Here is a 21,943-nt window from a genome sequence, read left to right as displayed (position 1 = left end):
CTACCGTATTAGTTTAAAAATGTGCATTTTAGGAAAACCTATTTTGGGTCAAATTATTGATGACAAAAACACATATCTAATATTTTTGACGTGTACCCAAGTAAATCACAATAGACGTTTTAAATATCAAGGGGATATGGCTGTAAGGTTTTGGCAAGCAATCTTGAAGTATTAATGTTTTTAAATTTCAAAGATCATTTTAAAAAGGGAAGAAAAAAACCGTGTCTCAGCTCTATAACCTGCAACTTTATAGCCAAAACATGTAGCGAAAAAAAAATAACTTCTACACTTCCAAGATTTTTACTCTTCAACGTTATGCTTTTAGTGCAATTTTAAAAGATCAATTATAAAGACAAAATGCAAAACAAATCAATCAATTTATATAAGGAAAACAGAGAAAACATTTCAAAGATTTAAATATCCACAAAGGCTCTTAGGCTTGTGAGAGTGGGAGACTAAACGTTACAATAAATAATGTAACTAAAATTAAACAGAAGGACAAGAAAAACTGGAGGGGGAGGCGAAAAAAAACAAACAACAAAACAACGCTCTATAACCTGCAACTTTATAGCCAAAACACGTAGCGAAAAACAAATAACTTCTACACTTCCAAAATTTTTATTCTTCAACGTTATGCTTTTAGTACAATTTTAAAAGATCAATTATAAAGACAAAATGCAAAACAAATCAATCAATCAATCAATTTATATAAGGAAAACAGAGAAAACATTTCAAAGATTTAAATATCCACAAAGGCTCTTAGGCTTGTGAGAGTGGGAGACTAAACGTTACAATAAATAATGTAACGAAAATTAAACAGAAGGACAAGAAAAAACGGGAGGGGGAGGCGAAAACAAACAAACAACAAAACAACGCTCTATAACCTGCAACTTTATAGCCAAAACATGTAGCGAAAAACAAATAACTTCTACACTTCCAAAATATATGCAAAACAAATCAATCAATCAATCAATTTATATAAGGAAAACAGAGAAAACATTTCAAAGATTTAAATATCCACAAAGGCTCTTAGGCTTGTGAGAGTGGGAGACTAAACGTTACAATAAATAATGTAACTAAAATTAAACAGAAGTACAAGAAAAAACGGGAGGGGGAGGCGAAAAAAAACAACAAAACAAAACAACGCCATAAATGATTATATAAAAAAATTATCATTCGTTGAGATACAGTAGCAAAAACAATTAATTAAGGAGATGGTAAAGAGAATATAATGGACTGAAAAAAAAATGAAACTACAACTACAAAAAATACCGTACCAATCAAAATAAGTGGATTAAACAAATTGAAAAGGAAAGATAGAGGGGGGGGGGGGGAAGAGAAGGAAGGTGAGAAATAACTGTCTAGGCATAGGAGTTGGTCAGTTAGCTCTTTTTTAAATTGTCCATAAGAGTGACATAACCGAATTTTAATATGTAGGGGATATCTTTAAAACTGGATTAAAACCTGATCTTATGGTTTTAGTTTTATGAATGAAAATATCCTTGTCATCCCTGAGAGAAAAAAAAAACACAAGATTTCTTTCGTAGTTCAGAATTTAAAAGATGTAATTGTTTGAAGAAGTTAGGGAGGAGTCCATGAAAATACTCTAAATTAAATGAGAGGAAAGAAAGATGGAGGGGGAGGCGAAAAAAAAACAAACAACAAAACAACGCTCTATAACCTGCAACTTTATAGCCAAAACATGTAGCGAAAAACAAATAACTTCTACACTTCCAAAATTTTTACTCTTCGACGTTATGCTTTTAGTACAATTTTAAAAGATCAATTATAAAGACAAAATGCAAAACAAATCAGTCAATCAATCAATTTATATAAGGAAAACAGAGAAAAAATTTCAAAGATTTAAATATCCACAAAGGCTCTTAGGCTTGTGAGAGTGGGAGACTAAACGTTACAATAAATAATGTAACTAAAATTAAACAGAAGGACAAGAAAAAACGGGAGGGGGAGGCGAAAAAAAACAAACAACAAAACAACTTTCTATAACCTGCAACTTTATAGCCAAAACATGTAGCGAAAAACAAATAACTTCTACACACAAAATGCAAAACAAATCAATCAATCAATCAATTTATATAAGGAAAACAGAGAAAACATTTCAAAGATTTAAATATCCACAAAGGCTCTTAGGCTTGTGAGAGTGGGAGACTAAACGTTACAATAAATAATGTAACTAAAATTAAACAGAAGGACAAGAAAAAACGGGAGGGGGAGGCGAAAAAAAACAACAAAACAAAACAACGCCATAAATGATTATATAAAAAAATTATCATTCGTTGAGATACAGTAGCAAAAACAATTAATTAAGGAGATGGTAAAGAGAATATAATGGACTGAAAAAAAAAATGAAACTACAACTACAAAAAATACCGTACCAATCAAAATAAGTGGATTAAACAAATTGAAAAGGAAAGATAGAGGGGGGGGGGGGAAGAGAAGGACGGTGAGAAATAACTGTCTAGGCATAGGAGTTGGTCAGTTAGCTCTTTTTTAAATTGTCCATAAGAGTGACATAACCGAATTTTAATATGTAGGGGATATCTTTAAAACTGGATTAAAACCTGATCTTATGGTTTTAGTTTTATGAATGAAAATATCCTTGTCATCCCTGAGAGAAAAAAAAAACACAAGATTTCTTTCGTAGTTCAGAATTTAAAAGATGTAATTGTTTGAAGAAGTTAGGGAGGAGTCCATGAAAATACTCTAAATTAAATGAGAGGAAAGAAAGATGTATGTGGATTGAGCACTCAATAAACTAATGCTGAACTGGCCTGTCACCTCATACTAATTTAATTGATCGCTTATATATTTTGAAAAGAGGGAGCTCTGAAAAGAAGAGAATGTTGATAGCCATATTGTTGGACAGTAATATATATAAGGCTGAATGAAGAGGGAAAAATGATCTTTATTATTGAACCAGAGAAACAATTACGAAGCTTCTAAAGAACTCCTAGGCTTCTGGAGAGCTTAGGTTTGACAAGAGCACAGTGATGTCTAAAAGAAAGATTTTCGTCCAATAAAATACCCAGGAATTGAACATGTCCTTCAGCGGGACGAGTTATATCACCATGAGTGGTAGAAATAGTTTGAACCAAAGGACAAGAAGTACCTGATCTGGAAAAAATAAGTAAATTAGATTTAGGGCAAGGTGATTTGCATCCAACCAAGCAAAGATTCTGTCTAGGACAAAACACATTTTCCTGATAAGATAAGATTTCTTATTTTCTGAACACCCAAGTGTACCATCATCTGCAAACGCGAATAGCAATGGGTCTTGAGCTGCCTCACTAGGTGGGAAAAAATTGTGATCACAAATACTACTGCAACTTCTTTTAGTTTGTTCAGATGCAGCAATGAAAGGATCATTGATGAATATAAGGAATAAAACACATCCTAGGATAGACCTTTGAGGGACTTCAAAATCAACACGAAGTTCATCTTGAAGCGTAGGGTCAGTACCGATAGACCTTTCAGATGAATAAGTTTCAAACCAATGATAGCTGTTTCCTGGTATCCCTCTGTGCTCCATCTTTGAGAGTAGGAAAGTGTGATGTGCTGTCAAACAGTTTTTTGGCATTGAGGAAATTGTAGCTGGAATTCTACCTTCATTAAGTGCCTTTTGAATGAACTTCAGCGAGGCCATGCAAGCATGTTTTGTTGATTGTTTAGGGCGAAAACCGAACGGATTGTAATGGAAGAATTTTTTTTAATCAATAAACGACAGAAGTCTAGAGTACATATGTTACAGTGAATGTCTGAAATTTGTGAATGTTGACATTCAGCGGCGAATGTCTGAAATACTTTTTTTCCTTGGATTTAGTCAGGGTTGCCAGTCAACTTTTTCACTTTTATGCAAGGTTTGTTGGTGACAGGTTAGATTAGGTTTTTAGCCCATTCCTGAGATTTATAACCTACTAATTTAACGTAACTTTAACTTTTACCATCAAAGTTTGCATAAACCGAAAAAGCTGATTCGCAAATCTAATTAAATCCAAGCAGAGAAAAAGGAATTTCGGACACTCACCGATGAATGTCGATATTAACCAGATTTCAGACATTCACAGTAGCACATACATTTTTCAAAAATTTTACTAAAGGCTGGTTAAAGAGAAATTGGTCAATAATTAGAAGGATCATCTCTAGAACCGCCCTTATTGAGAACAACTAATCTGGCATATTTTAGGGCACTAGGAAACATTACATTCTAAAATGAAGTTCACAAGAATTTCTAAAATGAAATTCACAAGAATTATAGGAAGAGATAAAATCGAGGGTACTATAAACTTTGAAGCCTTAGCAGGAATTTGGTCAGGTCAACAAGATGAAGATCCAATTATCTCTGAGACGATCTTTTGGACTTCAGACTCAGAAACAGGATCTAAGTAAGGCCAAGATTTCTGACAAGAAGGACCTAGGTACTTTTCAAAGTCCATGGTAAAAGAAACACTAGTAGAAATATCTTCAGAAATTGATTTCTCTGTGGATGCAAGATTCGCTCATTGTGACCTTACTATTAATTAATACTGCTCCCTTAGAAATCAATTTATTTAGTAAGTTATTTGTATTCGAATTGGGCCGAAGAACTGTGTTTATAAGTTACCAGGTTTTTATCATATTCTTGCCAAATTTGGAGAACATCTGGGAGTAATAAATACATTTGGCTTAACGAATTAAGGAGTTCAATAGGAGTTCAAAGTTTAGTCCAATAAAAAAAAGTTGTACAACAAACAATATTTTTCTAATTGTAAAAGTCACGATTAACATTTCTATATCATTCTCATTTTGGATTTGGAAATTATTAAATGTGATTTTCTTATGTCTTAAGTATGTTACATGTCATTCTAATGGATGTAAAAAAAAGTTGAAAGAAAAAGTTGAATAATTTTGAAGTCCAAAAAAAAATTCAGTCCAAAAAAAAGTACTACTACAAACAATATATTTCTAATAGTAAAAGTCACGACTAACATTTCTATATTATTCTCATTTTGAATTTGGAAAATATTAAATGTGATTTTTTTTATGTTTTAAGTATGTTACATGTCATTCTAAAAGATGTAAAAAAAAGTTGAAAAAATATATCAGGTTAAAAAAAAATAATAAAAAAAAGTTAAAAAAAAACTTAATAAAAAAACAAAATTTAGTCCAATAAAAAAAAGTGCTACTACAGACAATATTTTTCTAATAGTAAAAGTCACGACTAACATTTCCATATCATTCTCATTTGAATTTGGAAAATATTAAATATGATTTTTTTATGTTTTAAGTATGTTACATATCATTCTAAGAGATGTAAAAATTTTTTTAAAAATATAATGTTAAAAAGAAATAAAAAAAGAATTTTAAGAAACTTAAAAAAAGTATTAATAAATGGGGGGGGCAAAAAAGTTGGGGGCCCAAAACATTGGGGGGCCTGGGAATTAGGGTCATTGGTGCTTATGATCTTTGATGATTCATATTTATATTTATCTCACTACTTGATTTGCAAGGATTTCTAAGGGTTCTTCTGAATTCCATTATTAGAATTCTTTACTTGACATGTGCATCGCAATTTTTATCAACTTTGCAGCTTACTATAACGTCGGACAGTATTTTGTATTGCCAACACTTTTCAAACGGTGCTTGTGTATTATACAGAACACATCGGTGAAGTAAAGCTAGGTCAGCTCACAGGGCCATTTTATCATCGTTAACCATTCCCATAGATTGATGCTATTCCAAATTCATAATAAATGGACTATGAGATAACAGCCCCTTCAGTGTTACCTTAGCTAGTAATCAGTTTAACCCCTTTTTTTTACGACCTTCGTACGGTCCGATCATTAATTAGGATCATTCTCATCCCTATTATTCAATCCACAATAAAGATCGTTCATAAAGTCGAGTTTGTAAATGCCATACGTTTTTCAAAAGTATAGTTATTTTTTAGGTAAATGATAGAACTTTTCATCATTCACAGTTCTGTAATTATCCCATGATGCATTCTCAACCAAACCCGATGAGATGCCTTTAAGCTAGAGGTTATCAAACTCTTTGACAGGTTTTGTTCATTCAACTTGATACGTTTCAGTAGTTCCTATGGCCGTCTGAAAAATGAAACCTCAATAGAGAATGACCTAGATAAAGGTCGTTCAACCTCAAGAGTGCCCAAGGGGAGGACCCAGATAAAGTCCTTTCAACCTGATACGCTTCAGTGGCTCCTATACGTCTGTGCAAAGTATAAAAGAGAATGACCTAGATAAAGTTCGTTCGACCTCAAGAGTGCCCTAGGGGATGATCTTGATAAAGTTCATTCAACTTGATACGCTTCATAAAGTTCGTTCAACCTCAAGAGTGCCCTAGGGAATGACCTAGATAAAGTTCATTCAACTTGATATGCTTCAGTGGTTCCTATATGTCCCCGCATAATGGAACCTCTATAGACAATGACCTAGATAAAGTTCGTTCAACCTCAAGAGTGCCCTAGGGGATGACCTAGATAAAGTTAATTCAACTTGATACGCTTCAGTGGTTCCTAGGGACGTCGTAGAAATATAACATAGATACCTACTCATAACTAACAACCTTTGTCTTGAGGGGTCTGGAGAGGAGTTTCCTCCTCAAAGACATAATTTCCAGATCTTTCAACCACGTTGAACAAAATGGCTATCTCAAAATTTTTATTAGCTGTCTTTGGGGAAATGGTGGGCGTGGAAGAGGTGTTAGTTGCCTTCCAATCACTTTCGGCTATTAAAAAGCGCACAAGTCCTTCTAATTTTCAATCGAATGAGCCTTTTTCGAAGTTTCTACGGCAATTCTTTCGATATGAAATACCCTGGTCTAGAAGAAACAAAAAATAAATAAATAAACAATACATTGTGCCAGCATCATTCTTTACTTAGGCAGCGCTATTGCGCTGCCTATGATGCTTCTTTTGTGGATTAAATTAAATTAATTAATTAAATAATTGTGGATTAAATTAATTTTAAATTAAATAATATTATAATCGAAGTTATGAACGAAAATAAGTAGTCTCGTATTTGTAATGGTGGTAGTTGTAGCAGAATTGGTAGCATGCACATATTGCCTTTTTAATCATATCCCTTTTGATTTCCTGAATTTTGCAAATTAATATAGGCTACTCAGTTATTCCTGTGTTACACCCTTTTGACAATCCTTACACGCATAACACGTTTTAATTTAGTTCAACCCTACCCTCAACATTCTCTGAAAGGCTCACCCGAATGCCATTCGTCTTCCTTTTAACAATTCGATCGAATATCTTTTGGGGAATGATAGGCTTGGGGGGGACCTGATTACCCTCCATTCATTTTTGACTGCTAAAAGAGGGCACTAAAACTTCGGACTTCCAATTAAATGAGCTCCATCTGATCCTAAGCTTCTACGACCACCCGTTCCATAAAAACCTTATGTGCCCCGGGGCATAACTTACAACCCTTGCCTATGGGCTCTGGGGGATTGTGTTCGCCCTAAAGACATTGTTACATGATTTTTGGGCTATTGTTAACAAGATTAATTTCAATGGCGTTTTACTGAAAACTATATGTGTCTTGAACAGTCTTGGAAAGTATAAACAAAATTAAATTGAACATTTGATATACAATGATGCTAATTGTTGAAAGATCTATCAGTACAAGATTTTATTTCACTGTAATTTTATGTTAATTTCTAATGCTGTAAGAACTGGAAAAGAAAATATTCGTAATTAACTCATTTTCAGTGAAGCACCATTGATTCCTTCATCATCAAGGCAGCTCCCTAGCTAGGTAAGTGTGATTACTTAAAATCTAAAATTTTGTTAATATCTTAATGTTAATACTTATTTTACTTTAGCTTTTTTTCTTTATAAACTATTTATTCTTTTGTTATTCTCAAATTTACGCAATTTGTAATTGTAAATTTTATTTACAGGGAAAATTTATTTGTTTAAAAAAACAAAGTTTTGTGAGACTCGAAGAGACTTTTCTGTTTTTAAGCGAATGGTAACTGCAAACTGGTAACTGAATTAAAAAGCGCACAAGCCCTTCCAATTTCCAATGGAATGAGCCCTTTTCGAAGTTTCTACGACAATTCTTTCGATACGAAGTGCCCTGGTCTAAAATAGACGAAAAAAAAAAAATAATACATTGTGCCAGCATCGTTCTTTACTTAGGCCGCGCTATTGCGCTGCCCATGATACTTCTTTTGTGGAAAAAGTTTTTTAAAATTAAATAATATTATAATCTAAGTTATGAACGAAAATAATTAGTCTCGTAGTGGTAATGATGGTAGTTGTAGTAGTACTGGTAGCATGCACATATTGCTTATTTAATCATATCCCTTTTCATTTCCTGAATTTTGCAAATTAATATAGGCTTCTCAGTTATTCCTGTGTTACACCCTTTGGAAAATCCTTATACGCATAACGCGTTTTGATTTAGTTCAAACCTACCCTCAACATTCTCTGAAAGGCTCACCCGAGTGCCCTTCGTCTTCCTCTTAAAATATCGATCGAATATCTTTTGGGGAATGATATGCTTGGGGGGGGGCTGATTACCCTCCATTCATTTTCGACTGCTAAAGAGGGCACTAAAACTTCGGACTTACGATTAGATGAGCTCCATCTGATCCAAAGCTTATGCGACCACCTGTTCCATAAAGACCGTATATGCCCCGGGGCATACCTTACAACGCTTGATTTTATTTCACTGTAATCTTGTTTTACTTTCCAATGCTATAAGAACTGGAAACGCAAATATTTGTAATATAATTCATTTTCAGTGAAGCTCCATTGATTCCTTCATCATCAAGGCAGCTCCCTAGCTAGGTAAGTGTGATTACTTAAAATCTAAAATTTTGTTAATATCTTAATGTTAATACTTATTTTACTTTAGCTTTTTTTCTTTATAAACTATTTATTCTTTTGTTATTCTCAAATTTACGCAATTTGTAATTGTAAATTTTATTTTCAGGGAAAATGTATTTGTCGAACAAAAAAAGTTTTTTGAGACTCGAAGAGACTTTTCTGTTTTTAAGCGAATGATAACTGCAAACTGGTAACTGCATTAAAAAGCGCACAACCCCTTACAATTTCCAATGGAATGAGCCATTTTCGAAGTTTCTACGACAATTCTTTCGATACGAAGTACCCTGGTCTAAAATAAAAAAAAAAAAAAAATACATTGTGCCGGCATCGTTCTTTACTTAGGCAGCGCTATTGCGCTGCCTATTGTACTTCTTTTGTGGAAAAAGGGTTTTTAAAATTAAATAATATTATAATCTAAGTTATAAACGAAAATAAGTAGTATCGACAACTCCTTCGATACGGAGTGTCCTGGTCTAAAGGAAAAATAAAATAAATAAATAATACATTGTGCCAACATCGTTCTTTACTTAGGCGGCGCTATTGCGCTGCCTATGATTATTGTTTTTCCCAGAGGTACTTCATATAGAAGGGTTCGTCGTATAAACTTCAAAGAGGGCTCATCTGATTCTAAAATGAAAGTTCTAGTGCCCTTTTTAAGAGTCCAAGGTAATCGGAGGGCAAAGAGCCCCCCCCCCCCCCTTCACGCCCTTTTTTCCCCAAACCCATCCGATAAGAGTTTTGAGATAGCTATTTTTAAAAATTATACTTCAATTACCATATAACGAACAGTCCAGGATCGACACAGCCCCCCAGGGCCCGAGGGCAGGCGTTGTAAGTTATGCCCTGATGGAATACATGGTTCTTAAGGAAGGGATGCTCGTAAAAACTTCAGAGAGGGCTTATTTGATTGGAAATTGAAAGTTCTATTTCAGATTATGAGAATCATAAGAGATTGGAGGGCAACTACCCCCCCCCCCGTACGCCTCTTTTTCCCTAAATGCATCCGAAAAAAATTTTGAGACAGTCATTTTGTAAAAATTGTTCAAAAGTCAAATAACGAAAACTCAGGTGTCTACACATCCCTCCAGGGCCCTGGGCAGGCGTTGTAAGTTATGCCCTGGGGCATATATGGTTCTTATGAAAGGGATGTTCGTATAAACATTAGAGAGGGCTCATTTGATTAGAAGTTGTAAGTTCGAGCTCACTTTTTAAGAGTCAAAGGAGATCCAAGGGCATCTAGCCCCACACCCACGCCTTCTTTTTCCAAACCCATCTGATGAAAACTATAGATATTTTTTTAAATAGTTCAAATGTCGAATAAGGAAAACTCCGGTGTCAATACAACCCCAACCCCAGGGCCCGGGGGAAGGCGTTCTAAGTTTTGCCCTCATTTGATTGCAAATTGAAAGTTCTAGCTCACTTTTTAAGAGCCAAGAAAATGAAGAGCAACTAGCCCCCCCCCCACGGCCTTTTCCTCAAACCCATCCGCGGCAAATTTTGAGATAGCCACTTTTTAAAAATATTTTCAAAAATTAGATAACACAAATGAATGTCCATTGTCATTTTAAAATACATATGCGGATATTTAGTAATTAAATATTAATATTATTTGATTTATTAAAGTTATAAAAGTAAAAACATTTATATTTTTTCAGTGAAGAGCAAATTATGTTCTGGCCTTGGGAAGGCATAGGGGTTTTCAGCCTACTCATGTTAATTTCTGCTTGTTTTGAGTTTGACTTGGTTATTTATTGTAACTTCTTTTTGGTTTGGTTTCATTTATTTATCGATGCTGATTTGTGGTAGTTTCACGCTTGGTAGAATGTTTGATTTTATTTTTGCTCGTTTTTGGTTAAATGGAGTTCTTTTCTTTTCTCTGAAAACTTATTTTGTGGAAAAAGTTTTGTTTTAATTAATAAACTTCAAAGAGGGCTCATTTTAAGGGAAAATGAAAGTTCTAGTTCACTTCTTAAGAGTCAAAAGAGATCGGAGAGCAACTATCCCCCCTGCACCTCATTTTCCCCTAATGCATCCGAAAAATTTTTTGAGATAGCCATTTTGTTAAAAATTATTCAACGGTCAGATAACAAAAACTCAGGTGTCGACCAAACCCTTCAGGGCCCAGGGCCAGGCGTTGTAAGTTATGGCCTAGGGCATATATGGTTCTTATGAAAGGGATGCTCGTATAAACTTCAGACAGGGCACATTTGATTGGAAATTGAAAGTTCGAGTTTACTTATTAAGAGTCAAAAGAGATCCGAGGGCAACTAGCCTCCCACCCACGCCTTCTTTTTCCAAACCCATCTGATAAAAATTTTGAGATAGTTCTTTTTGTTAAAAATAGTTCAAAAGTCGGATAAGAAAAACTCCGGTGTCAATACAACCCCTCAGGGCCCAGGGGAAGGCGTTCTAAGTTATGCCCTGAAGGCATGTATGGTTCTTATGAAAGGGATACTCGTATAAACTTAAGAGAGGGCTCATTTGATTGGAAATTTAAAGTTCTAGTTCACTTTATAAGAGTCAAGAGATTGAAGGGCAATTAGCCTCCCCCATGCCATTTTTTCCCAAACCCATCCATTACAAATTTTGAGATAGCCATTTTTTTAAACAGTGTTCAAAAATTAGATAACTAAAACATTGGTGTCGACACAAACCCCCAGGGCCCGGGGGGTAGGAGTTGTAAGTGTTGTCCTGGGGGTGTGTATGGTTCTTATGAAAGGGATGCTCGGATAAACTTCAGAGAGGACTCAATTGATTGGAAATCGAAAGTTCTGGTTCACTTTTCAAGAGTAAAAAGATATCCAAGGGCAACTAGCCCCCCCCACACACACACATCTTTTCCCCCCCGAACCCATCTGATAAAAATTTTGAGATAGCCATTTCTTTGGAAATTTTTCAAAGGTCAGACAAAAAATAACATCTGTGTCGACGCAACCCACTATGGCCGGGTGGCAGGCGTTGTAAGTAATGGTCTGGGAACAAATATGGTTCTTATGGAAAAGATGCTCGTATAAACTTCGGAGAGGGCTCATTTGATTGGAAATTGAAAGTTCTCGTTCACTTTTTTAGATTAAAAAAGATCGGAGGGCAACTTGCCCTCCCCCTCCACGCCATACTTTCCTCTAACCCATCCGATAAGAAATTTTAGTGAGCCATTTTTTCAAAGTGGTTCAAAGATCATATAACGAAACTCTGGGGTCGACACAATCCTTCAGGACCCGGTTTAGTTGTTGTAAGTACGTGCATATATAGCTGCTATGAAACGGGTTGCTCGTATAAACTTAAGAGAGGGCTCATTTGATTGGAAATTGAAAGTTCTAGTTCAGTTTTTAAGAGCCAAAAGAGATCAGAGGGGAACTATTCCCCTCAAGCCTCTTTTACTCCAAATACATCGGATGAAATTTTGGATATAGCCATTTTATTAAAAATAGTTAGAAGCTCAGATAACAGAAACTCCAGTGTCGACACAATCCCCCAGGGCCCGGGGGAAGGTGCTGCAAATTTTGCCCTGGTGGTATATTTGCTTCTTATGGAAGTGATGCTCGTATAAACTTCAGAGAGGAGTCATTTGAACGGAAATTGACAGTTCTAGTTCAATTTATAAGAGTCGAAAGAGATCGAAGGGAAACTAACCCCACATACAAATGAATGTGCATTGTCAGTTTAATATACATATACTGATATTTAGTAATCAAAATGTTAAAATTATTTGATTTATTAAAGTTATAAAAGTAAAAACATTTAAATTTTTTTCAGTAAAGTGTAAATTATGTTCTAGCCTTGGGAAGGCATAGAGGTTTTGAGCCCAACTTATGTTAATTTCTGCTCGTTTTGAGTTTGACTCAGTTATTTATTGTAATTTATGTTCGTTTTGGGTTTCATTTATTTATCGATGCTGATTTGTGGTAGTTTTACGCTTGGTAGATTATTTCATTTTATTTTTGCTCATTTTTTGTTTAATGGAGTTCTTTACTTTTCTTTGAAAAACTTATTTTGTGGAAAATTTTTTTTAAATTAATTTCTGTTCGTATTATATTGACATGGTCTTTTCAGGGAAAAAGAAAATAATACTTCAAATCTATTCGTTTTTTAATACTTTATAGTTTGGCCTGCTATTTGTATGCTGGAGGAAATTTTTTAGAAATTTTTAACAACTTACACCTTTAAAATATCTGGACACAAATAGTACTGTGGACACAAATGTATAAAAACCTTATATGCCCCCAGGGCATCACTTAAAACCCTTGCCTTGAGGGTTTTGAGGGAGTGTCCTCCTCAAAAACATATTTTCTATCTGGAAATCAACTACGCTGAACAAAATGGCTATCTGAAAATTTTGATTGGATGTGTGTGGGGGATTGATGGCGTGGAGGGGCTAGTTGCCCTCCAATCACTTTCGACTACTAAAAAGGGTACTAGCCCTTTGAATTTCGAACCGAATGAGCCTGTTTTGAAGTTTCAACTACAACGCCTTTTATAAAAACCTTATATGCCCCCAGGGCATAACTTAAAACCCTTGCCCTGAGGGTTGTAGGGGAGTGTCCTCCTCAAAAACATATTTTCTGTCTGGAAATCAACTACGCTGAACAAAATGGCTATCTCAAAATTTTGATTGGATGTATTAGGGGGAATGATGCGCGTGGGGGGGCTAGTTGGCCTCCAATCACTTTCGACTACTATAAAGGGTACTAGTCCTTTGAATTTCCAATCGAATGAGCCTGTTTTGAAGTTTCTACGACAACGCCTTTTATAAAAACCTTGTATGCCCCCATGGCATAACTTAAAACCCTTGCCCAGAAGGTTGAGGGGGAGTGTCCTCCTCATAAATATATTTTCTATCTGGAAATCAACTACGCTGAACAAAATGACTATCTCAAAATTTTGATTGGATGTGTTTGGGGGAATTAGGGCCTGGGGGGGCTAGTTGCCCTCCTATCACTTTTGACTATTCCAAAGGGCACTAGCCACTCCAATTTCCAATCGAATGAGCCCTTTTCGAAGTTTCTACGACAGCTCCTTCGATAAGAAGTACCCGGGTATGGAGAAAAACCAAAAAAAAACACATTGTGCCCACATCGTTCTTTACTTAGGCAGCGCTAGCGCGCTGCCTATGATTTCTGCTCGTTTTGGCTTTCATTTATACATCAATACCAATTTTTTTTTTCGTTTTGAGCTTGATTTGCATATTCAGTTTAAGCATTACTCGCTTTAAGATTTATTTATTCTTTTATATTATTACTTGTTGTATGTTTTTTGCTATGATTGTTTATTTAATTTCTGTTCGTTTTGAGTTTCATTTATTCTTTAATAGTAATTTCTCGTCGTTTTGATCTTTGTTTAATTTTTCTGTGAATAACTTCTTTTTCAAAAAGATTTTTTTACAAAATTAATTTTATATAAATACCTGGCTCTATTTCATGACAGAGAGATTGAGTCAAAACTTTTCAAAAAAAATTCTTTGGGGAGGAAAGTATTGGGAATTTTGTACCTAAAGGAAAGAACCAACTGTTTTTTTTTTGTTTTTTTTTTGCACAAAATAATATAAGCTACAGTTTATCTTCTTTTTTTATTTTTGCTGTTCGACAAGTTCTTTCATTAGTAGTGAAATAAATTGACATAACTAATTTTGCCTACATCTTGAATCATCAGGACATTCAAAAAGGTTTCATATTTCGTGAGGCTGTAGATTTCCAAATAAAAAACAAGGCAGATAGTAGTAACTGACAATCAAAATTTATTCTTAATGAAGTATCTATCTTGCAGCTTTTCATTGGCTAATTGGAAAGTAAAACCATCCTCGGTATCAACCTTTTGAAAACTGAAAATAGACCCCAGTGCCGCACCGATGGGGGAAAACTGGCGGCGGCGGGGCCAAAAACAGCATGCCGCGCCACACTGCCGGTAAGATGTCGGCGGCAAGCTGCCAGCATGATCAATGTTGACCGCAAACATTAATGTTTTCATCAGTCTTTCTCAAATCACAGCTTAAATTTACATTTTTATTTAATTTAAATTTAAATTAAATAGATTCGAGCCTATTCATGAGTTCAAAAATTCACAAGTCGCTGGCTGGAAACTGGTCTTCTTCGTTATTCATCAAGAGAAGTAGAAATGTGATAGAAACGAAATGGCTGTGGCGTTTCAAAAACCCTTGCATAATACGAGTAGTTGATGTATCTATTAGCTGTGTATTCTGAACATAAATAATTATCAAAATTAGTAGTTTTTTCCATCGAGCATTACTGCACACAAAACTTCAAATACCGTATCACAAAAATTCGTCAGTTATCTGGGTAAAAACTCTGAATATAAATTTGAACTTAGAAGCTTAATTTTTTCGTAATGCCCTTTGACTATATTTGTTTTGTCACCTTTAGAACAGTTGAAATGGGCGACTTGGATATTGATTTTTTTTTCGCTCTTTTGGATTCTTAAAAAGACTTCTTGTATTAAAAACTGGTTTTTAATGACAATTTAAAAAAAAAATGCATTTTAAAGTTTTTTGGCTTCTTTATATAGTATATGTCATGTAGGCTAAGGCTGAACTGCGACTTTTTTATTACTTTCGGCTGCTCTTTTGGATATTATTTGTTTGTTTTTCTTTTGGGGATTCATTCAAAATTATAAATTGATAAATACCTAATATCAGTCAAATTATAAACTGCATCTAAAAGGAGTAAATTTATCAAATTGAAAAATACACGATGAACACTTCACATGAGAACATTTCAATTACAATGAAACAAAAAACACTTAATGGTTTATTTGGTATGAAGAAAAATTAAATGCCAGCTATTTTCTGGTAAAAAATGAAAAGCTCATCCGTTTTAAATGTAAAAAAATGAAATAATATGCAGACTGAAGTAGCCCCAGGAAGATGTTGAGATTTTCATCCTAGTTCGTCACTTTTAATCAAAGCAAAATGTTAGGACACTTAGTATCAGTTATTGAGTTTAAGCTTTGATTTCTAAATGCTCACAAAATTTACCGAATTTAAGAAAGTCGCAACAATAAGTCACCTGTGGTCAAAATACTCAAAGACTGCTCTTTGAATCCCACCCAGGCTCAAAGCTTCTGCTAGGGTCATTTCCATGGAAATCTCCAAAGAGTTTCTTTTTAAAATAGCTTTCAAACGCAGTTACGGCTATTTAGCCTTTTTTGCTTTCTTTTGACGCTTTGAAAAAAGGATTTAAATATTACGAATGTTTCATTGTTGTATTAGTACACATTTTTGGTCATCATTTGTGGGGTAATCGAATTTTTTTAAACCACTGTAGATACGTAAGAATGTTGCAACATCTAGTACCCTGAGGTCGTAAGACTGTCAAAGACTCCTCCTTGAACCTCCCAAACTGAAAGTTTTTATTATGACCTGGCCTTTTAATGTAACTTGGGCACTGAACCAAGGGCGCCATTGTCACTCGAGTGCAACGTTAGGTGGGGATGTCGATGTCGCTTTCGTCACACCAATTCGTTTTAGTGTGAATCTGCCTGGTACTTATGAATGAACGTTTTCAAATTAAATCCGTTTCATAAATAAGAAAAAAAACGGGTTGGACGCATATGTCCTTTTCCCTTTGGACGATAAAACCATGCAAGTGCTGTATCAAGTATAAATCACGAAAATCTTAATTTTTTGTCAACTTTGTTAATTTTTTTTTGTTAATTTTTGTCAACTTTTCAACTTTTTGGAATCCCTACTTTCAATCAAACAAAATCAAGGTACTATCACTTAAATATAATAACTCCCTAGGCCCACCCCCCTATGGATACTATCTTGATAGGATACCGTCTTTGCTTTAAATAAAAAAAAAGTAATTAACTTATTGGCACCCCTGCTTTAAAAAAAAATCGAGGTATTATCATTTAAATATGATCGCTCACTACCACCCCCCCCCCCCACCTCTAGATGCCACCTTGATAAAATGCCGCCTCTGCTTTAAATTAAAAAAAGAATTAACTTTTTGGGATCCCTGCTTTCATTAAAAAAATTTCGAGATATTATCATTTAAATGTATCACCCCCTACCCCTCCCCTCTGGATACCACCTTGATAGGATACCGTCTCAGCTTTCATTAGAAAAATAAGCTACTTAATAATTAACTTGGTCACAATATGATCCAAACAAACACGCAAAATAACGTTAAAAAGCTTAGTGTTCCTTGAAAAAAAATTGAGGGAATGAGTAAAGGGGTACAAAGACAACAACAACAATGTCGAAATTATTCAGATATACCTCAAATTATTGGAAAACTGAGTCATAGATTTGCCGTGGCATTCAATAAGATCCAAAGAATCCAAAAAAAGTTTCAGAAAGAAGATTGTATTTTCTATCAGGCGCTCACCAATTGAGTATTAAACATTAAGAAAACTTTATCTAAAAACAGCAAAAAAAAAAAAAATCTGCAAACTTACAATTCAGCTGTAGAAACAATCTGTCGGCTGTCAATTTCAAAATCCAACTGAGGGCTGAAGTTGTATAGTAGTGAATACGTTCTATAATTCTATTAAACTTGAAAATAAAATTCTTGACTTCGAACGATGTTAGAAATAGCGATTGGGAAACTATATTCGAAATGATTTAAACTCATTTTATAAAGACGATACTGTTTTTTGTCAACATATGAAGAACTGTGTATATTGCAGTATTTTCAATTGCATATTGTATCTGTCTGGTTTTTATGCAAAGTAAAAAAAGAGACGAAAATTAATGAACAAGAAAGTTGTGAAGAACTATGATATGCGAAGTAATATTTTGCAGGGAAAGTCACAGGTGATAAATCACTAGGGGTGGCACCGTGATTGCGTGATTCTCGGGGATTCAGGGAACCAAATTTTTTTTCGGGATGACGCATAGATTTTCAGGGAAATACCCGAAAATTTGAGGAAAGTGCAAGCTCTGCTTAATTTCTAATCAGGAAAATCGAAATAATAAACCACACGAGAAGGAAAAGCTCCGACTTTGCGGTTGACGCAATAAAGAATTGCCGCAAAATTAATTTCGGCGTTCGACCGGGCCTCTCGTCGGTGGCAGGCAGACTTGGTTACTAAATTAAAAAGGTTTAATCTAACAGATTTTAAAAAGAAGCGGTGTACCAGACTCTTCTTTAAAGGTGATAATCTATGAAATTATTAAAAACATTATATTTTCTTCTGAGTTAATTCCTAGTAGCTGTGGATGTGATAGAAAAGAACTTAAGCATTTCTCCTAGTATTTTTCGTACAGATCTTATCGCACATTTCAAAAAAATGGGAGGAAAAGAGGGAAAAACTATTTTTTTTTTGTTAGTTTTAATGACAAAATATTTTCGAGGAATGGGCGTTCAACTTCGATTGAAGCTTCTTTTTCTTTTTCCATTAAAGTCTATAAGCCCCCTAGGCTTCAAAATAAGCTATTGGAGCCTCCAGGCACAGACATTAAAATTATTCCAGACACTATCATTAAATTCAAATTGGCAGTGATGTCTCTATGGGCCTTTATGTCGTCTTCTATTTGATATTTGAAACACTGGGAGAGGGGAAGAAAACCCAAGAAAGGTAATCCACTTTCTAAAATAACAGATGCACTTTTAGCTAGTCCCCGAAGCCGCGCCACGCCGAAATGACGGCGGCGAATGTGTGATTCAGTATCGGCGGGGGCGGGCCCGCCGGCGCGCCTAAATTTTTTGGGGGGTGCGCCGCCGATTTTAGACCGGCGGCGCGCCACGAAGCGCCGATTTTTCTAATTAAAAATAATAATAAAAATTCCACTTCACCAAGCACGTTCAACCTCGATTTTAGTAAGGATTTTTAAATGGTTGGCTAAAAACATACAAGAACAATATGAAAAAACAAGAATTTTTTGGGCCGTTCGGAAAGTGTTTATGTTCAACGTCGATCAGACCAACTAGAATTCTCATTTTTAACCACTAGACCCAGGGAAGCTTATGTTGTGTTTATGTTTAACATCGCTTTGTTTCTATAAAATCCCGTTTTTAGTCATTTCCTTCTTGTTAATGATTTGGGCTAATGTGTGTATAACTTTCAAAGTTTGAAGTTCAAACATCTCCTATTCATCAAATACATACGAAAAGAAAGTGAAAAAAAAAAAACAAAAAACAACATCGAAAAAACACTGTATACAAATCAGATACCATGGCTTAACAACACCAACAATTTTAAATCAGCGGTTATATCACTTCAGTTACAATTGATGTAACAAAAGTCAGTTTGTTCACTCTGCCTGGAGCCATTGATCTTTTTGCAGTCACTATCAGTCCTTTCATGCTAAAAAGCCGTTTAGCTGGGGCACATGTGGCTGGTACAGCCAGAACTTGACGAGCGTAAACTGCCACTCGCGGGATCTGATACTAGTACTGGACCTTGGGGTCCCACAGAATGCCGCAAATGGGCTTCTTCTTTGTATCTGCTGAAATAAGTTGTTTTATAAGGGAGAACAAACCTGCACCTTCACGATAGGGCTCCTGTGCACTACACTACAGGAGGAACTAAACTGCACCTTTACCCTCTTTTCTTATCAACACGGAATAACCCTCCGAAATTCTTTTCTGAAAGAAGTGGTCAATATATAACGTTTCAAGTCAAAGTTTAAGGCTACTTCAACTTCAGTGTGCTCTGCTAACTGTACAAAAAAATGTAATTCATTTCTATAGATATATTTCTATACTAGCTCTAGATAATCTACCAAGCGGGAAACTACCGCAAATCAGCATCGATAAATAAATGAAACCCAAAACGAACAAAAATAATAATATAAACTTAGTCAAACTCAAAATGAGCAGAAATTAACATAATTTGGGCTCAAAACCCTTATGCCTTCACAAGGGCAGAACATAATTTACACTTTACTGAAAAAATATAAATGTTTTTACTTTTATAACTTTAATAAATCAAATAATTTTAACATTTTGATTACTAAATATCAGTATATGTATATTAAACTGACAATGCATATTCATTTGTATTTTTGTCAGTAAAGTACAAATTATGTTCTGGCCTTGGGAAGGCACAGGGGTTTTGAGCCCAACTTATGTTAATTTCTGCTTGTTTTGAGTTTGACTCTGTTATCTATTGTAATTTCTGTTCGTTTTGGGTTTCATTTATTTATCGATGCTGATTTGTGGTAGTTTCACGCTTGGTAGATTATTTGACTTTAATTTTGCTCATTTTTGGTTTAATGGAGCTCTTTAATTTCCTTTGAAAAAACTTATTTTTTGGAAACAGTTTTTTTAATTAATTTCTGTTCGTTTTATATTGACATAGTCTTTTCAGGAAAAAAGAAAATCATACTTTAAATCTTTTCGTTTTTTTAAGAATTTATAGTTTGGCATGCTATTTGTATGCTGGAAAACAATTTTCAGCAGAATTTAACAACATAGACCCTTATAAAAATCTGGACACAAATAATAGTGTTTAATTTAGTTTCATACCTCCTCTAGTTGACCTGAAATGGAAAACTTGATAACATTCGCAAACAAATTTGTTTACTTTCTTTGACAGCTTGGATACACTTACGCTATTTTGATTTGGTCAAATTTTAAGATCAGAAGAAGCCCTGAAAGTTTGAACATAATACCCTAAGTCGTTCTTGGGATACTACTGAGATGCCTTATTGGGAATTAGCATAAACACAGTGCATTTTGATTTAATCTTAAGGAAAAATTAACTATTAAAAATAACAGGAAAAGGGTAGGTGGGGCTGGGTAGGGGGATTAGTTGCACTTCAATCACTATCGACTTTCAAAAAGGGCATTATCCCTCTCTATTTTCAATTGAATGAACCCTTTCTGATATTTTTGTGACAAATTCTTTGTTATGAAGTGACCTGGTCTAAACAACAACAACGACAAAAAAATGATACATTATACCCATATCGATCTTTTCTATAAAAATATCAAGCCTACCAATCACTTTCGATTATTAAAAAGGGCACTAGGCTGTTCGATTTCCAAACTAATGATCCCTTTTTGAGTTTCTACAACAACGCTTTCTATAAAAACCTTATATGCCCCCAGGGCATAAATTACAACCCTTACCCTAAGGGTTGTGAGGGTGGTTGTCATCCTTTAAGACCTAACTTCCAGAACTTACAACTACGTTGAACAAAATGGCTCTCTGAAAATTTTGATTGTATGTGTTTGGGGAAATGGTGGGCGTGAAAAGGGGGTTAGTTGCCTTCCAATCATTTTCGACTACTAAAAAGGGCACAAGCCACTCCAATCTCTAATTGAATGAGCCCTTTTCAAAGTTTCTAAGAAAACTTCTTCGATATGAAATGCCCTGGTCTAAAGGAAAAAATATAAATAATACATTGTGCCAACACCGTTCTTATATACCTCCAGGGCATAACTACAAAACCCTTGCCCTAAGGGTTGTGGGGGAGTAACCTCCTCAAAAAACACATTTTCTCTCTGGAAATCAGTTACTCTGAACAAAATGGCTATCTCAAAATTTTGATTGTATGTGTTTCGGGAAATGGTGGGCGTGGAAGGGGTGTTAGTTGCCTTCCAATCACTTTCGACTATTAAATAGGGCACTAGCTATTCAAATTTCCAATCAAATGAGCCCTTTTTGAAGTTTATACAACAACTCCTTCAATACGAATTGCCCTGGTATGGAAAAAAAAAAACAAAAAAAAAATAATACATGTTGCCAACATTGTTCTTTACTTAGACATCTCGATTGCGCTGCCTATGACAACATCCTGAATTGCCTAAGGCTCCTATACCTACCTCTTTTCATCCGAAAAATCAGAAAGAAAAATGAACAGAATTTTAAAGTGGAAGGTAGAATTTTTGTTTCAACAAAAATTTCTTCTTCTCCTTCCTATGAACCGATATACATGGCGAGCCCAAGATGACAGCATTTATTTTTAAGAAAAAGATTAGCCAGGATGACAGTTGAAGCCCGGAGGTCGATATCGATAACCAAAAAAGAGAGAAAAAATGGCGGCGTATTCGGGCCGCTGCCGCCGAGCCAATCAGCGGCGGCGACCGCGCGCGTATCCACGCGCGGCGGCGTGCCGCCGTTTTTTTTTTTCGGCGGCGCGCCGCCGATTTTCGGCGCGGCTTCGGGGTCTTC

This window comes from Artemia sp. Qi Xiang Cuo, chromosome 5 (genome assembly GCF_049724085.1).
Source record: "Artemia sp. Qi Xiang Cuo chromosome 5, ASM4972408v1, whole genome shotgun sequence".
NCBI lineage: Eukaryota > Metazoa > Arthropoda > Branchiopoda > Anostraca > Artemiidae > Artemia > Artemia sp. Qi Xiang Cuo.
Note: the sequence above shows the minus strand (reverse complement) of the source record.